This window comes from Hermetia illucens, chromosome 4 (assembly GCF_905115235.1).
Source record: "Hermetia illucens chromosome 4, iHerIll2.2.curated.20191125, whole genome shotgun sequence".
Taxonomy (NCBI): Eukaryota; Metazoa; Arthropoda; class Insecta; order Diptera; family Stratiomyidae; genus Hermetia; species Hermetia illucens.
In genome coordinates, this window is record NC_051852.1 from 62,299,421 (window position 1) to 62,316,744 (window position 17,324).

Genomic DNA, 17,324 nt, shown 5'->3' on the forward strand with positions numbered 1-17,324 from the left:
GTGCGTCCGATCCTAGCGTACGGATCTATTGTATTGTGGCAGGTTTTGAAGAAAAAATGCAATAGAACGAAGCTTAATAGGATTCAAAGAGCCGCGTGTGCGGGTGCCACTGGGGCTCTGCAGTCCTGCCCGGCAGAAGTCCTCAATGTACTCCTGAATCTCCTCCCCCTAGACCTCCACATTAAATATGTTGCAGCGTGCAGTGCCGTCAGACTACGTGAGTCCGGATGCTGGGCAGCAAAGTCCTACGGCCACAGCAACATCCCAGATGAAATACTTCGGGAAATCTGGGCGTCCCCCACGGACTATGTCACACGCATGCTGAACTTCACGAGAAACTTTGCTGTGGACCTTCCAACCAGGGCAAAGTGGAAGACCGGCGGCTTGTTGCAAAACTATGACACGGATCAAAGATGGCCTATGGAGTCGGCGCGGGGATTTTCTCGAATACACACGGTGTATCCAAGTCGTATGGTCTCCCAAGTTTCGCATGTGAATTCCAGGCGGAAGTACTGGCGATATTGGAAATCTGTCGATGGCTGGAGCGTGATTCGAGCCCCAAGGGTAGGATAGTCATTCTGACCGACAGCCAAGCGGCCATCAAGGCCTTGTACTCAACGACGACATCTTCCCGGTTGGTGGGGCAACGCAGAGATGAGTACGAGATGTATTGTGAGGCCTAGATTTTATCAAGAGCTAGATTTTTTGATTCTGATGACTTTTCGATCCATGTGGAAATTATTCACATGGACATTTTCAGCATGCTCAGCAAGCTCGAGTCAAAACCAGGACTTAGGCACATATTGCTTCAAATTTCCTTTTCTAGGGGATTATTTTTACAATTAAATCCATAGTTTACTCCACTGACCCCTTTCCGAGTTTAAAACTATTCTCACCATATCTGTTTTCTGAACGTTGTATTTTGCACGGGCTCTCCCGCCTTTTGAGTTGTGTATTATCGGGATGTTTTCTCGCCTAAATCTTTCTATGCGACATAAAGCCAAGTTCATTTTAATTTTTCGATATTGATTTCAATATCATGTATGTGTAGGTATACTAAGTGATCTAGAACCCGTATTCGTCTGCATATGAAAAGGGAGTCAAAGGGGCCAGCATTCTCTTTCTAAATGCTTTTCATGATGCTGAAATCTGCGTACTTACCATTTTCAGCCGAAGCTGATGAACTGATATTCGATCGCTAAAAAACATTTGTATTTTATTTTTTGGTAGCCAAACCACAAGATAAAATCGGGGCAAGTTTTAGATTAATTGTCTGGGATTAAAAATCTCTCATAAAGCCATTGAGCTTTACGTTTGGTTCAATATTCCAGATAATTTAAGAAAATTTTATCTACAAAAAGGAAGTATCTTTCAAATGAATACTTCCCTAGTATTAAAAATTAACCGGTATTGTACGCCGTCGTGGATATAACCGACACCATGCATTCGAATTAGCTTTAAGGAGTAAAATCTGATATTTATCTCTCTCAGTTCATATCACTATTTGCATGTAACCTGGTTTACATAGATTGAGAAGTCGAGTTGACTAGTAACTGTATACATACATATGATGAAACTGATGTTAGATAATGCTCTACGCGAATACCTGAATTTGCTTCCTACTCAAAGTCAAAATATCGCGTTGGTAGAGAACACTGAGAACTGCATCATTATTTTCAATTGGTGATTATGGCAAAGGAGTAATTTACCATCATTGAGAAAACGTAAAACGTGATCATAATACTCGTATGCACAGTTTTCTTCTATAGTAATGATCCTTAGATACGGCCACCAGGGGTTGATTGTGCTTTGGTAGAGTATAATGAGCAACTTCTGGCCGGCTTTGGAGTGCAACTACGTCAAATTCAAACATCAGTTGGGATTCATAAATTTTAAACTTTCAGAGACATAACCTCTCTATGGGCTGATCTCAGATGATTAGTGTAACATCAGTATAGCGACAGTCAGAGCCAAAAAAAATTATGACAAACTGGTCGTCTAGGTCATTTTTATGGCAATGGATGAATTTTTAAATAAAATCCATCGGTCTGACTGGATTGATGATAAGTTGAGTGTAGTGCAATTGTCATTATGTTGTTAATCGAAACATGACTTAAGAATGGTCCGGATCATAAAATATATGCGACAAAAATGTTTTTACCGTCTAGTTTACACAAAACACGCAGGATTGACTTATGGCAGCAATAGGGCGAAATTTTGCAGAACCACTTTGAATTAGTATAAATACTGGTCACTTGTGGCGGTTTATGGTGGATTTTCTTTGAAAATCTATTTGAAAATAACGTCATCCTTATATCTTTACTATGATAAATCAAAACATTAATCAGTTTTTAGCATTATGTATTTACTCGTATCGCGAAGGCTTCTAAAGTAGCAATCGAGCCTGATTCGAATCGCGGTTTAATTGAGCTGTCATCATGCACCTTTCTAGTCAAAGAGTAACACCCAAGGTGGTAAATAGCAGCCTTCGTTTTTCTACTTGAAAGCATGGTTCGCATTCTCAATATATATATAAGTTTGTTCCTCCTGTTTTAGCTACTTTTTACCAAACTGCCCGCATCGTATGCAAAAGGCCTGATCAGCGCTGTTAATTTTAATGACTACACTTTTTATTCTTAGCTAAATTTCACAGTCTACTTCTGCCAGAAGTATGTATTAATCAAGAAGCAAACTATACGTTGCTCGCTTGTATCATACACATACTTGAAAGCAATTTGTTTCTTCTTCAATGAATCCAAGATTCTACAATCAACTTAGTAGTTCCGTTAGGTATTCCTAATTCCATGTTTTTTGCCCTGGTTTTGTGTAATTGTAATTTGTTACAAACTATTTCGTGTCTCTCGAACTGAGCCCTGGCCAGCACGATGAGTTCGATCATACTGTTGTGACGCAGGCTGATGATCTATTCGCTTTGACCACAAAGTTTGCTTCGACGCTAATTACTAATTGGATCAACTCGGATCAGTAACGAGTGGTTTACATATTATACGTAAGCCATTTCAGCTGAACTACATTTCTAATGCAGTTGATCGAAAGTATATCGGAAGAGCATTGATCTAGGTACATATACTGTGAATTCATTTCATTAGCCAACTTTCTAATTAGGCAATTAGTTTTATTGTTCGTTCGTGTCTGGTTTTAATTATGTTGCTTGCTTAGCACAGATAGCGTAGCTCAATTTTAATAAATGAACTCTTGCAGATAAAGTCGTTTAGGCTAAAGAACTACTTTGTGACTCAGGTTCATGTCACACAAAGAAAAAGTTGATCTAGTGTCCTCGTTTTCCGTTGATGGAATAATTGTTTGGGTAAGAAGGATGAGTTCCGCTCGAAACGACATAAAATAAAAGTGATTTAAAAATTGATGAAATCCGAAACATTTGCCATGTAATTAAGATTACGAAGGAATTATAAAGAAATGGGAAAAATAGAAATAAATGAGAACAAGTTGAAAGCCGGAAGCTCGACGCTTCAAGTATGAAAGATTTTGAGTATTTCTTGTGTAAGTGTATTTGAGGACTTAACTATTCCATTTTCTACGTAGCCAGTACTGTATATGAAGTTAGCATGCCAGAGTATTCACTTTAGGGTAATATTGATATGCAGCCATTTGGGTTGCGGTAAATTTACACGGGAGAGAAAAATTTGAACTACTGTAGCTTTATAAGAAATAGTACCATTTTGCCATATTCTATATCTCTGTAAATTTGTATGACTCTAGGGTAAATTTAAGGGTTGTTTCTAGTCAATTTCCTGAAAACAGAGTAATATACTATTATCAACTTAATTTGAGAATATATCGATATGGAGGGTCATGATTTTTTCCAGATTTTTCGGATGTGTAGATTCTGAAAATGGGTCTGTTAAAGCAATTATGACTTTGCTGCCCTCGCACAAACCGCCTCTCAAACAAATGTCAAAACCAAGACCAGTTTTGATATCATAAGAATTGATATGACTGCATTCGGGAAAAAAAAATTTTACACCTCCCACTTTCCATGCATAGCGACCCCCTTAAACTCAACCTAGAAAAATATAACTCACTGCATGTGTGGGTGTTCACAGTTTCAATTCGGTGGGAAATTCCATGTCAAACGTTGCAGCCGTTTTTGAGGAGAGTGTGCGTGATGGACAGATAGACAGACATTGATTGATTAATTTAATTGATTGATTTAATAACGTTTTGTCTTACATAAAACCTTAAAACAAACAAACAAGTCGGAATACCGGAAGCTCGGCAACATATTCTCACCAAATTTCACTTAATTAGTCTAGCAGTTTCGGAGAAAATCAGGTGTGACAGACTAATGAACAGACTGACTTTGAGTCAATTTTAATAAGGTTAAGTTAACGATACAATAATACGAAAAATAGTATCATATCTAAATGGAAAGCGGTTTTCAGTTTAACCTTTATTTTGAGTTCACATTGAGGTAAATATTATATGCTATCGACATGTCTTACGTGTTTAAATGATAAATATATTTTTATTCTCATTAACCTCAAAACAACCTCTTTTGTTCCTGACTCAGGTCATGAAATATTTATTCCTCATCAAGTACTCCGCATGCCATGAATCATTTACGTAAGCTAGCCACTGTTTCCACTGTCCTCAATGTACTGTTGCACTCAAATACTTAGAGCACGTAATGTTCCCTTGTTCGACAAAAATATGTGAATGTAGACATACTACCCTGTAACTTGATTGGTAATAGCAATAATCAGTGGTACGACAACCTGATTGGAACTGGGCCTTAATTCATGTTAGAGCACTTCATTGAAGACTGTAACGGTACACTAAAGGACTAAGGTATATTACAGGAGGCAATGTGGTCAACATTGCCCTCGCCAGTGATTATTACCCTGGTTGAACTCAAGTACTCATTTACAGCTGAGTCGACTGGTGTCCGATATTCAGTCACAATACAAATCCCCAATCCCAATTCGAATTCCCCAGTGAGATTTAATCCGCGACTATTCGCTGCAGCCGCCTAGCGTTCTAACCACTAAGCCATACCGACACAATTTAATTCATGTTATGCCGAAAACGAAGGAGAACTGGTCATGATACTGCGTCACAACGAAACAAAAAAATAATGCAGGTACCAAAAGGTACTTGAAAACTTACAAAATAATACTTCACGGTGGCCCCGTTGTGCATTGTAACAGGGGAGAAATTATATCGGTTTTAGTGGGCGTGAACGCGACATCCTGCTACCACGTGTTTCTAAAATTTTCACCTTCGTCTATAAACAAGTCCGAATACCGTGTAGGGAACTCCCGCCATACACCCAAAACGTGATGGATCCATACCAAAAAGGCTTTACTCCAGCCAAACCAAAAAAATATGAAATCCGTGCACCGTGGTTGGCAGCCAACAGAGTCTATTTAAGCTTACAAAACCTGTTCCACTCGAAACGTCTCAAAATAGGGGTCGAAGCTCTTACTATACAAGACAATGATTTTACCAGTCTTCGGAGACTTGGGTTCTTAGCAAGAAAAATTGCAGTTTCTTGGCCGCGTTCGAGAGAAGAATCCTCCAGAGAATTGTTGGTCCCCTAGGTTTACGGATGGATGATTCAGTAGTCTATATAACGAGAAATCTATGAGCGACACCACGATCTCACTTTAAGTGCGTACATTTTGACTCCTTACTCACGCACTTTGCAATTCATGCCAAAACTAATGTCAGTTTCGAAAAGTACAAATTGAGACCTTTGATTTGATATTCTACACGACTATATCCGGTAGAAAATTTTTTTGAATCCCCCCTTTGTATGTAACCCCCCTTTAATGTCAACCTAAATTTATGTCACTCGCTGTATGCGTGGGATTTTATAGTGCCCATCTGTCCACCATATTTTGTTCGGATCGGTTGTGTCTCACTTTAAGTGCATATATTTTGACTCCTTACTCACGCAATTTGCAATTCACGCCAAAACTAATGTCAGTTTTGGGAAGTACTAATTGATACCTTTGATACCCCGCACGACTATAGCCGGTGAAAAGAAATTTTTAATTCCCCCTTTGCATGGATGCGGTTTTGTTTTATACAAAACCTTACAAGCTACAGAACAAAAACTTAAATGTTCCCATGCACGGCTTCCTTCATATCAATTGACGTCATATAATGATGCCGTTATACACGTCTTAAGGAGCGCGCCTACTGGAATCGACACGACGCGACAGTTTTTCTAACGACCACTGGAAACGACACGACAGATTGACCAGCGCCCACTGGGACAACACGACAGAATATTACCTGGTGTAATTGCCAGGTAAACATATTGAAAACACTATTATTAACTTATGTTTGGCGCTGGCCGCCTCAGACAAGAGACAGACAAATTTCGGTGCATGTTTCAGACATCAGATAGACAAATGTCTGTTTCGAACAAAATGCTTTAATTTATCAACCAAATGTGGGTGTCTATCTCACACATTTGTCAGACAAATATCTGCGTCGGTATCAGACATCAGACAGACAAATATCTGCGTGAGACGAGTGTCTATTCCAGAAGAACCGTTTTTCTGCATCAGACAAATATCTGTGTCTGTCTCACATGTCTGACTCGGCATCAGACATCAGATATCAGACAGATCTGTTTCTGTCTGTTTCAGAGAAACCCTTTTTCCGCATCAACCAAATGCCTGTGACTGTTTCAGTCAAACGTCTTCCTCAGGCTTAGACATATATCTGATGTATGAGACAGACACAAACATTTGTTTGATGTAGAAAAAGATGCTCTGAGACAGACACATTATTACTTCTACTAACGCCTTCTGCACGTCTGGGATAAACTCAGTGGCTTTCCATTAAATTTCTCAAACGTGGTAATATCCCATTATTAATTCATTTGAGCAGATATTGGAATAGGATATATTTTGAGGCCTAGATTTTATATAGATGCAACATTCTGATTTCTTTCAGATATTTCGTTCGGATAGGGTCTGAGAACAAGACCTGTTTCACTTTTGAAAAGTAATAATCGAACCCTTTCACTTAATATCCCACATAAGCCTAGCATATTCTGCGAAAAAAGAAAATTACACCCCGTTGTGTGGTTAGCAATATGATGTCACTCATTACATGTAAAGGGTTTCACAGATCACATAATCTCACCGAATTTCGTGACGCCGTTTCCTAGAAAATCGGGTGTGATAGACAAACCGACAGGCAGACGGGCAGAGAGACACCAAGCAGAAAGGTTTTTGAATTTCTCATTTAGGAATATCTTCATTGCATTAAGTGTCTCGAATTATTCACTTTAATGTGGCACTACGTTCTACATTTCGACATACTATAACTTTGTTGATAGTAGGGTTTCTTTCAAATTTCTCAGTATTACACTTTAGTTTATGCTTTCTTAAAATTTTGTAAATTTAAGCGGAGCTTTCCACTAGATTTCGAAAATAAAGTGAAATGTTACTATTACATTTATTTAGGAGGATATCGAAATGAGAGTAATTTGTGGCCTAAGATTCTCATATTATGATTTTTTTTAAAAAATTCAGCTCGGTTTCTGAGAAGGAGTTATGTTTCAGTTCAAATTCATATTTTGTAGCCCCTCACCAATATATTGCAACCAATCTCAACCCCAAAACCTTAGTACTAATTAAGACATTTCATTTGATACTCCACACTACTATATTCGGACGAAAAATTTTTACCACTACTCCGCTTGTATGGAACCCTGCCCCTCTTTGAAACCTAATACCATTTTCCGTATTCATGGGATTTCACAGTCTACATATGTTCCCGAAATTTAGTCCAATATTCTTAGTCGTTTTCGAAAAAAATGAGTTTGATAGACAGACGGAGAGGCAGATAGACGGTAAATCGATTTCAATAAGGAGCTTAAACAGCCTCTATTGACATCATACACACCCACATTAAGTTGGCAATTAGCCAGTAGAAAGCTTGACTTGTTTAACTATGGAAAATCCATAAAATAGTGAGAATGTTTCGCCTAATGTTTCATCGTAGAGCACATCATACGGTTGACAAAATATTTCGAGCGCCAACAAGGTCGGCGCATTTGAATTCATATTTTCAGATGCGATCTTTTCGCATATATTTATATAAATTGAATTTAACCGTAGAAGTAGCTTTCCAGTCTTTTGAGAGTTTCGTTTAACGGTTTTCCTCATATAATCTGCATTCATCAAACACCTTTATAAAAATTAATATATGCATATACAAAAAGCTTCAATATGGTGAGCTAATGGATGTTCCAATTTTGACCCATCGCCGGATGTTATCTCCAGGCGTTGCACGGTGTGCAGTCTGGTAATCTATCTTTCACCACATTCTTTGGTTGTTTGCTGTATGACTGTCCTAGATATTTCCTTTTACTCATTAAAATATCTCCTCGTCATCATGTGTACGAAAACAAACGCCAGGAGACAGCAGAGTATCGAATTCAGTTTGGTTCATTATGAAAATTGCAGAATAGTAGCGGATAATCAAGCATAATGTTAGCCACGAAATTGATATTAGATCACGCACGGTCGCTCGCAGTCCTCATTGTTCACCATATGATACCCCATCCTACACGCCGTGCAGTAAGTTCAAGGTGTAGGTAACTGAATTGCCAAGCATGTTATTGCCTTATATAGTAGACCAATATAGTGGTCGCTAGTTTATTAGCGTACAATCGGAATGTATGAGCACATTTCATGCGATAACTTAAATTGGGTGCACGTTTCTTGTGAACTAAATAGGGAAACTCATACTGCTCTCCTTCACGTAAGCGCATATGTTATATGTGAACTCAGGTAGGCAAAGTTGCCCACTGTTCATTCCTACTACACATACTCGTATTCTGACCGCAAGATGATGATCATCTTTTAAGATCAGTGTCATGATCGTTTGTTGTAATTAACACCTAACGGGATAGATAGATTAAGTCTTGTAAACTGCAGCATACCAGCATGACTTTGGTCGAGAGAAAAGTGGATAGCCGCAGTAGTTGACAATGTTGCACATTTCTCTGTTATCTGCTACGGACCTAGTCAGTGGTACCGAAAGAATTACATACTTAATTTATGAAGTTATTGGTATACTTCCTTACATGCACAGGTAAATTTGGTTGCATAGATTGATTTTGAAAATTTTTTTTTAAAAAAATTCTTAAAAATGGGTAAACTATTCACCCTTTGCAACATACATACGTATATCTACCTGTACAGTTGGCGTATCATAGGTTTGTTAGTGCATTGATTATCGTTATTTCTTAAACTAGTAAATTGGGCAATGATTTACATTGGACTTCCTAATAAAATAATTTTTTTGGTTGTTCGGTTTTCTTTCAAATCCAAATAAAGCAAAATCAGCTAAAAATAATTTCCTATGCATATGGAGTTCTGATCTCAGCTCGTTTCAGATACCACAGAAAACGTTTCAAGAAGAACCCATTTCTTGGTTACTGCTTATATAAATATATAGAAAATTCACCATGGTAAATGTAATTTAGTTATTTTTATATTTCCCCAATGTAACATCTATTATCTTGCAATCTGGCGTGAATGACAATCACTAAGCGAAGCAATTCAATTTATCTTAAACTGCATTAAGTTGAATACTTTCAAGGAGCCTCTCTTATTTACCCTGGAGTCAACTGCTCAAATTTGGAAGTTTAATCTACTAAATTGAAAGGGAAATTAATGATTTGGTGCTCATATTGCTTGGGTTTACGAAGCACCTGAATTTCATTTTTGACCACTTTTGTGTGTATACTCGAAGTTCATTTGGGGGTTATTGATCCACCTGAATGGTGCGATGTACTTGTGTGGATGTTGGTTTTATAAGTAGTTGATCGCTTTGTTGAACTGGTTATTTTCGAACGCTTCTGCTGTTATATGGCTGATAGCACGGTCTGCTTATTACCGGACTGTTGGTTCGGTTGGATGCTTAGTTTGGCTGATTGTCGTGCTGTTGCTTAGGAGAACAGTTTTGTTGAAAGATTATGTGGGTCAAAAGAACGACTGACCGTTACGTTATTGTTCATTGACGAAAACACTACTTCTGGCGTGCAAATGTTTATCGCATTGATAATTGATATTGTGTGCTTTCCAATGCATAGGCAATCGGTAAATTTTTAGGATAATTGACCTCTTCTCTTCACATGATTTGCTGGTCAATTTTACCGTATAATACTAGGTGCCCAGTTCACTCTTCTCTGAAAGTCAGGGCATTTCCACAATTTTTCTTTATTAGCTCAACATAATGCAAGTGGCAACAATGAAGCTGCGAAAAGCTGCCGACCACGTTATTAAAAGCACCACAGTGCGGGAAATCGAAATTAACTAAACACACTCACATCAATTTGATTAAAAAAAGTGGGTACAATCAAAATCATTACCAACGAGCAAGATTTATTTTATTTAGGTACGATGATCTCTGCTAAGATCAGCTGGCAAATACATATCCCATGAAAGGGAAAATTGAAGAGAAGAGACATTACGATCTCGCCACCGAGAACAAACCATTAAAAAGAGATTCAGAAGCCCACGTGGACGAAGCTCAGGGCTGCGGCAAGAAAGCTAGCCTGGGAGCCGTTCAAAATTTTTAAAACAAGATATGAGTGGCGCCTACAGTGCCACTAGGTACATTCAAAATCAGCAAAGGGTATTTAGGGTACGGTGGTTAGTGAAATAATCAAGAGCATGCTATAAAATATAGTTGGTGATGGTGCTCCCATCTGAATAATAATAATAATAATCGTTAGCGCAAAAATACATATTGGATCAGGGCCTTGAAGTGTGTTAGAGCACTTCATTTAAGACCGTAACGGTACACTGTAGGAGGCAATGTGGTCAGCATTGCGCTCGCGGGAGATTATTACCCTGATTTGAGTCAGGTACTCATTCACATGAAAATTTACATGAAAATCCCCTTAAGTTCATCCTAGAAGTTTAGTTTGGCATCAATTTAGCTGATAATATAAGACACAATCCTGGAAAGTTCCAGCTATTACTTACAGAATTACAGAAGGTCAAAGTTTTATACTCTAGGTGAATTCATTACACTCCAAGGCGTGTGTGACGTAATCAAAGTGAACTCACGTGTACGCCAGACGCATTTTATTTTTCCTTTCTTGTTTTTTTTTTAATTATTTGTAGTATACAATATCAATATCAGACATATGTGTATGTATACCTTAATAAATTTTTTTTTGTCGATTTCGGGTGATGCATTCCAAAATAACGGTCAAAGGGTAGTATACGTCCCAGAGCGAAACGATGGAGTATAAAACCTGGGAAACGCCTGCTGAACTAACACGAACAGCTCTACTACCACACCCTATCTCCACCTTCACGTGGTGATTGCTGGGAGTTCTTTCTTAATGAAAAACTGCAGACGGAGAAGGATGAATGCGAGTCAGGAGTCAGGAGGACAAATTGTACCAACTGGTCTTTCCGGTTGGGGGTTAGGTTGTGGGTTGGGTAGGGCTGACAATCTTACACGGAAAACCCAAGTTACGAAGTCACAGAAGGAGCTTCGGACAGGTTGGAATTTAAAACGACGAACCCGACAACGACAACGGAATAACGATACCCCGTCGCATAACCGGGATGTCTGGAGTTCCTTATTAAGGCAGCCCTAGACCGGATACCGATTTTTGCGCCGTTCATGATGATGATGATTCCAAATTAGAATAGAGTAGTGCGTATTCTGGCTTAGCGGTTCTTAAATGGAACTTCGTTGGCAGAAATTTTCCGAATTTATATGCTAATGGAAAATTAGCATATAAGATTTTCATATGCTTACTTGATTTCCCCTCGATAGATGGGAATTGGGCCTCAAAAGTCACAGTAATCCAAGCAAAAAAGCATCTTTCTCGTCACTTGAGTGTACGGAACGGATCCACTGGATGTTTGATAGAAGTCTTTTTTGATTACAATGTGGCTGTGGTGGTCATCAAAAATATCTTCAGCACGGGAATCATGTAGTATCTGCGTTTTATTCGATACTTCTATAAACCTATTTCCATTCGAATGTCACTTCTAAACATTCCTAATATAGCTACTGCGTCTCAAAGATGATTTCCAATACCAGCATATCAGGCCATGTTTAATTATGAAATCACACTCTTCAGTGTTATTTATCAGCCCTGACAGGCAGTTTACCTGCAAAAATTAAAGCTGGTGAAGTCTCTTGGGAAATATTTCTTCGCAGATTACATATTAGACTTCAAAATGTTGCACCCTAAGAACTACACACTGAGAAAGCTTCTTTCACTGTTCCAGTGAACATTATTAAAGTTGGATTCACTTGAATTAAGATAGTAGTTGGATTCACTTGAGTAACATAGTGACGATGTTTGAAAATCGATTTTTGTCTTTGTATACATATTTCGAAAATATAATAAATTGAAAATTGAAAAAATTCAAAATATTTATAAAATTATAGCACAAAGAATGGAACGCGTTGCGATAGGTAGAAATGGAAATTAGCCGGCAGCAGCTTGTTTAATCATCCCTTCTGTGTAATATCATAAATCCTATATTGTTGTATGTTAGTCAGTTGACTGAGATCTAGGCATAGTACACGAGCCAGAATTTCGGACCAGCTCATTAGTAAGCTTTTTTACGAAGAATTTCTTGTCAAGACTTTAAACGCGTTTCATTCGCAACCACGTTTTCAAATTTTTGGGGAAGTATCCAGGATAAACTATTACGCCAATTTAATTAAAATTTGAATCCCTTATTCTTCTACACACCCATACCGATGTGCGGAACCTCAAAAATCATCAATCATCAAGTGAATGCGGACTCAAGATTCCCTGTATCCCCAACAAAAAATTTAATTTTGTGATAAAATATTTTTTTTTTAACGATTTGACATAAAAAAATTGGCCATTTTATTATTTTTAAAACATAGTTGTATGTTTGAGGTTCCATACATTTCTACAAGTGTATAGAAACAAAGAAATTTAATGTTTTAAATTCTAACCACCATAGAAGACTGTATGCTTCCCCGAGTGAGACCATCTTTTTTTAAGGGGTCTACTTTGGTCATAGAAAACATTTATTGATTAATGCAAAATTTGAGAAAAAAGATTTCATTCTATATTTTAGTGGAAAAATCATATTAAAGTTTCGAAGCAATCGTGTATTATTTTCTTGTTCAAAAAGAAATATTGAAATAACGTTGAAATTTTAAGCGTCACACTGTACTACTTCTTTAAATGTGCAGTGTCGATTGGCCAAGTATACACTACATTTTGAAAAGACTTATTCTAAGCAAAAGGAGTTATTACCATTATTGCATATCGATGTCTAAATCATCACTTTATGTTATCTTTTTCACCATAATTGTCAAATCAATTTGAAAGTGACAGACTAATGTTAAACTGACTGCATTTTCATAATTTATAAACGTAATTTCAGGTTATCAATAATATTACAGAATTCTCCCGAAATCTCACGAGAAAAAAGGGTTATCAAATTAATATCGGGGTTGTTTCCTTCGAACATTCCAAGTTTTTACTCCGCAAATATGCAAACACGATTCGAATCCTAGCAATAACGAAGATGACAAGTAGTTGTCGAAATATGCGTATTTTGGTAAAACTTAGCACACACAATTCAACTTTTATCACTTCATTTAAACGATTAGCATAGATTTTGTTAAATATTAAATTAAATTTCCTTCGGGAGAGAAAGTAGTAAAATTGCGGTAGGATGTTTCGCAAACTAACCAGGTACGTAGATAAAAATTGATGAATACCTCATTCTAACTGAAAGATTAGGAGTAAGCCAGCATGAAGTTTCCATTCTTTATTATTTTGACTCCATTGCTATGGATTCAGTGTGTGGAATTATTGGGGTTCCGACTCAACCACTCTACGAAAGATTGATGCAGAATAATTTCGTGCTTCGTCAAAATCCTGGGTTGCTCCTCAAAGTTCTGAATCCAGTGACGGTGTGGCTATTTAACTTCTAACATTCTAAAATGTTACCATAGTTGCCAAAATTAAGAAAGCCTGATCCAAAAGTTCTACTACGAGAACCTTTTAGGAATTATTTGAATATAATAATTCACTTAATAAATATATTACTCTTGTTTAAAAATATTTTCGTATCATTCTTCATGACCCCCATATGCATATATAAGTACGTTTAGCTGCGATTAGCTTTAGATAAGCTCTCAAAAAAAAACAGTGAGTTAATAGTATAGAAGAAGTAGCAAAGCCCGCATAAGTCACAGACAATTGTATGTGTGCAAATGAAAAACAGTTTTCACTTGCGACAGAAATAAACCTATATAAAAACTATAAGTTGCCGAATTTTCCCTCATGTGTTACAATGGTTTTATTCCAGTTTGCAGAACTTGAATTTGTTACTGGTTTTCTAATTTATAATAAAGTAAGTCCATATATTCAGGCTCAGGTTCTTTTGATGAACTTTTCTGAGCCAAAATTTCGATCAGCTACTCTAAAGGGAACACGTACTCCTTATACGAGTATCATTCAATCCACAACGTTTTAATACTTTTTTTGTTTTGTTGAATTATTGATGCTTCCATAATGATCCTGCTAACATATTTCTCCGACGTATTTCTACCTATTACGTTGGATCGTTACTTTTGCTACTTTGCCACAGAATTCGCTGGGCTAGGTTTAAGAAGATATGAAACGATGTGTTTGATTTCGTGGAAGTAATATCCAGAGACACAAACAACATATTTGATGAGGCTCCATGATGCGCTAAAATCCCATTGCAAAATGTTACGATAGTTAATTCTGGCCTTCCAAGTTCACAGGGATTCACTGAGGAAGTTCTACTTAGTGTAGTGAACGATCTGCTACCAATCTCCATATAAAATCCTACCTCTTAATACTCCAAAGCTGAACAAACTGCTCACAATTGCTGATCCAGATCTCAAATCGAAATGTAACTGTTCACCGCAGCGGAATCCGATCGATGATCTTATCTGCTTAAAATATTCTCCGCGGTTCAAGTTTCTTTTGTACGGAATCGAGTGCGCGTGGTCACCTATGGAGTTGCATGTTATTTTTCCGGAAACACAAGATTTAGATTTTCACGTTTTGATTTGATTGCTTTTTCGGTCAGTTTCACTAATTTTCACCAATAGAAAGTATTCACCAATCTATTACAAAAACAGAATTTTGCACTTCTATAATCCGTGTTCGAATTCCTTATGCTGGATCTTGACAAGCACACTACTGGTCACTTAATAGTAGTTCGTATTAGGGATTCTCCGGTCTGATTGGCACGTTTTTAGCAGGGTTAGTCCGTTAGTCAGTTGTCCTACGGACGCACTCGACTTTCCCAAAGGAAGTGCAAATACTAATGCGACTTATAAAGGCTGAAGATGTTACCACATCGGTTGCATCATGGGCAATGACTTTGAACTGTGAATTCAAGCTCTTTTTATGCCCTCTCCTCCTCCTCTCTCATAAGTAACCAGAGTCACAAACTAATAGTCTTCAGTTAGTATACTATCGTAAAGTAAGAACCGAGTCAATAATAGTTAGTCCGGAGAGTCTTCCGATCATCTTCCTCCACTTTTCCATTCTTCCACAATTGCTCCCAGTTAAACAAAACATAAATACAATTACAACAGATAAAAATTTCCCCCGATCGTAGAGTTAAAGAAGTTGGAGAAGTTTAAGGTCGATTTCTCCAAGCTTTCTTATCTACTTCTTTTCTATGATCTTCTCAAAAAACCACGGGCAGCACCGGATGGCTGCAGAACATACAGTTTGTGTGTATCGTATCTTTTGGGGGAAAATGAAGATTGTGCACATCACACGTACGAATAAACACGAAAGAAAGTAAGCATAAGAGATGTTTCTTCGAGACGTCTTCAGTTCTTCAGAAAGATAGCAATAGCACAATAAACGCGGTACCGCAAGAAGAAATTTAATGTCATACAAGCCGGCTTGAACAGCGGTCAACAGCTACGCGATAACGGCCAACGTAGGTTGCAGCGCCAGTGAATAGTTTTGAACAGTGAAAGATTATAAAGTCGAACGGAATAGTTGGCGGCTTATATGTACGAATATGGGAAAACGAAAGGTCGAAATTCATTTCAATCTGTTTGAATAGAAATCCAGGAGTAATTGTGAATGGTTTTTATAAAACTGATGAATTTAATAAATAAATTTAATGGACGGGAAAACGTTAGGAAGTTTTTGGCCAGAATAAAAACAAGTCGGGAAACCGGAAGCTGGACGCTTCAGGTACGAAAGGTTTTGTGCATTTCTTAGTACGTAGCACGTAATATATGCATATATTATGTGAGAATATCCACTTTTGGATGATATTGACATTCATAGTCTTGAATTTGCAACGAAGCGACAACTTTGACGTATTATAACTTTGTTACTAATAGTGCGATTTCCACCAACCTTGGTGAGATCATGCTCTATGTTATACTCTATATTGTTGCGAGATTTCGTGGTGCTAGCATGAACCTCTGGGGGTTTTCTAGTCAATTAATAAAAATTATAGTAATATACTATTATTAACTTTATTTGTACAGATATCAGTATGGAAGGTATTTCGGAGCCCAGGCACCATATAGTGGCAGCCTCCTGCCTTTTTCTTAGATTTTTCCGTTGGGTAGTCTCTGAGAATAGCTCCCTTAAAGGAATGATCACTTTCAACCCGTCGCACTCCCCACCTTTCCAACAAATGTCAAAACTAAGACCAGCTTCGAAAAGTACTAACCGAGACCTTTAATTTGATATACCCCAGATGACTATATTTGGTGAAAAGAAAATTCCCCCCCCCCCCATATTTGTCGTAACAGGATGTAACTCACTGTATGCGTGAGCGTTCACAGTTCCCAGCTTTCTACCAAATTTTGTGTCAATCGCTATAACCGTCTCCGAGGAAGATGCATATGACGGACAGACAGACAGACAGACAGGCCTGTGAGGAGTGGCCAGATCTACCATCAGGCGCGATCCCAGCTGGCGGATTGGGGCATACCTATTGATGTGTAAATATATGTTCATGCACTTTTATTTTCTGACTGTGCATGGGCTAGTGTTTGCTCATCCCGGGTGCGCGGACCAAAATGGCTATGGGAAGGATACCCAGAACATAAAACCACCATGGAAGACGACAGAAGTAGGAAACTTATGGTGCAGGGGCTCGGAACCCTAGTACCGGCGGCTTTTAGGAGTGCGCAAGCGGGCTCCCGGTCGTCAATATCCCTCGACTGCAGTGCCTCGGTGGTGGACAACTTGGCCACCTTGGCATATAATGCTACAAGTGATTTGGATCTGGAGAAGGAGGTTTTCAAGCGAAGTACGACCTTACCAA

General features: G+C 38.0%; 1 protein-coding gene across 1 annotated transcript in view; it reads right to left on the bottom strand.

The window, feature by feature from the left end:
• The window catches only part of LOC119655177, a 127,137-nt gene extending 111,730 nt beyond the window's left edge, over positions 1–15,407 (bottom strand). The window contains exon 1 of the mRNA XM_038060929.1: positions 14,859–15,407. The gene's annotated coding sequence lies outside the window, so the exon portion shown is untranslated. The remainder of the gene's footprint in view (positions 1–14,858) is intronic.
• Between the last annotated feature and the right edge of the window lie 1,917 nt (positions 15,408–17,324).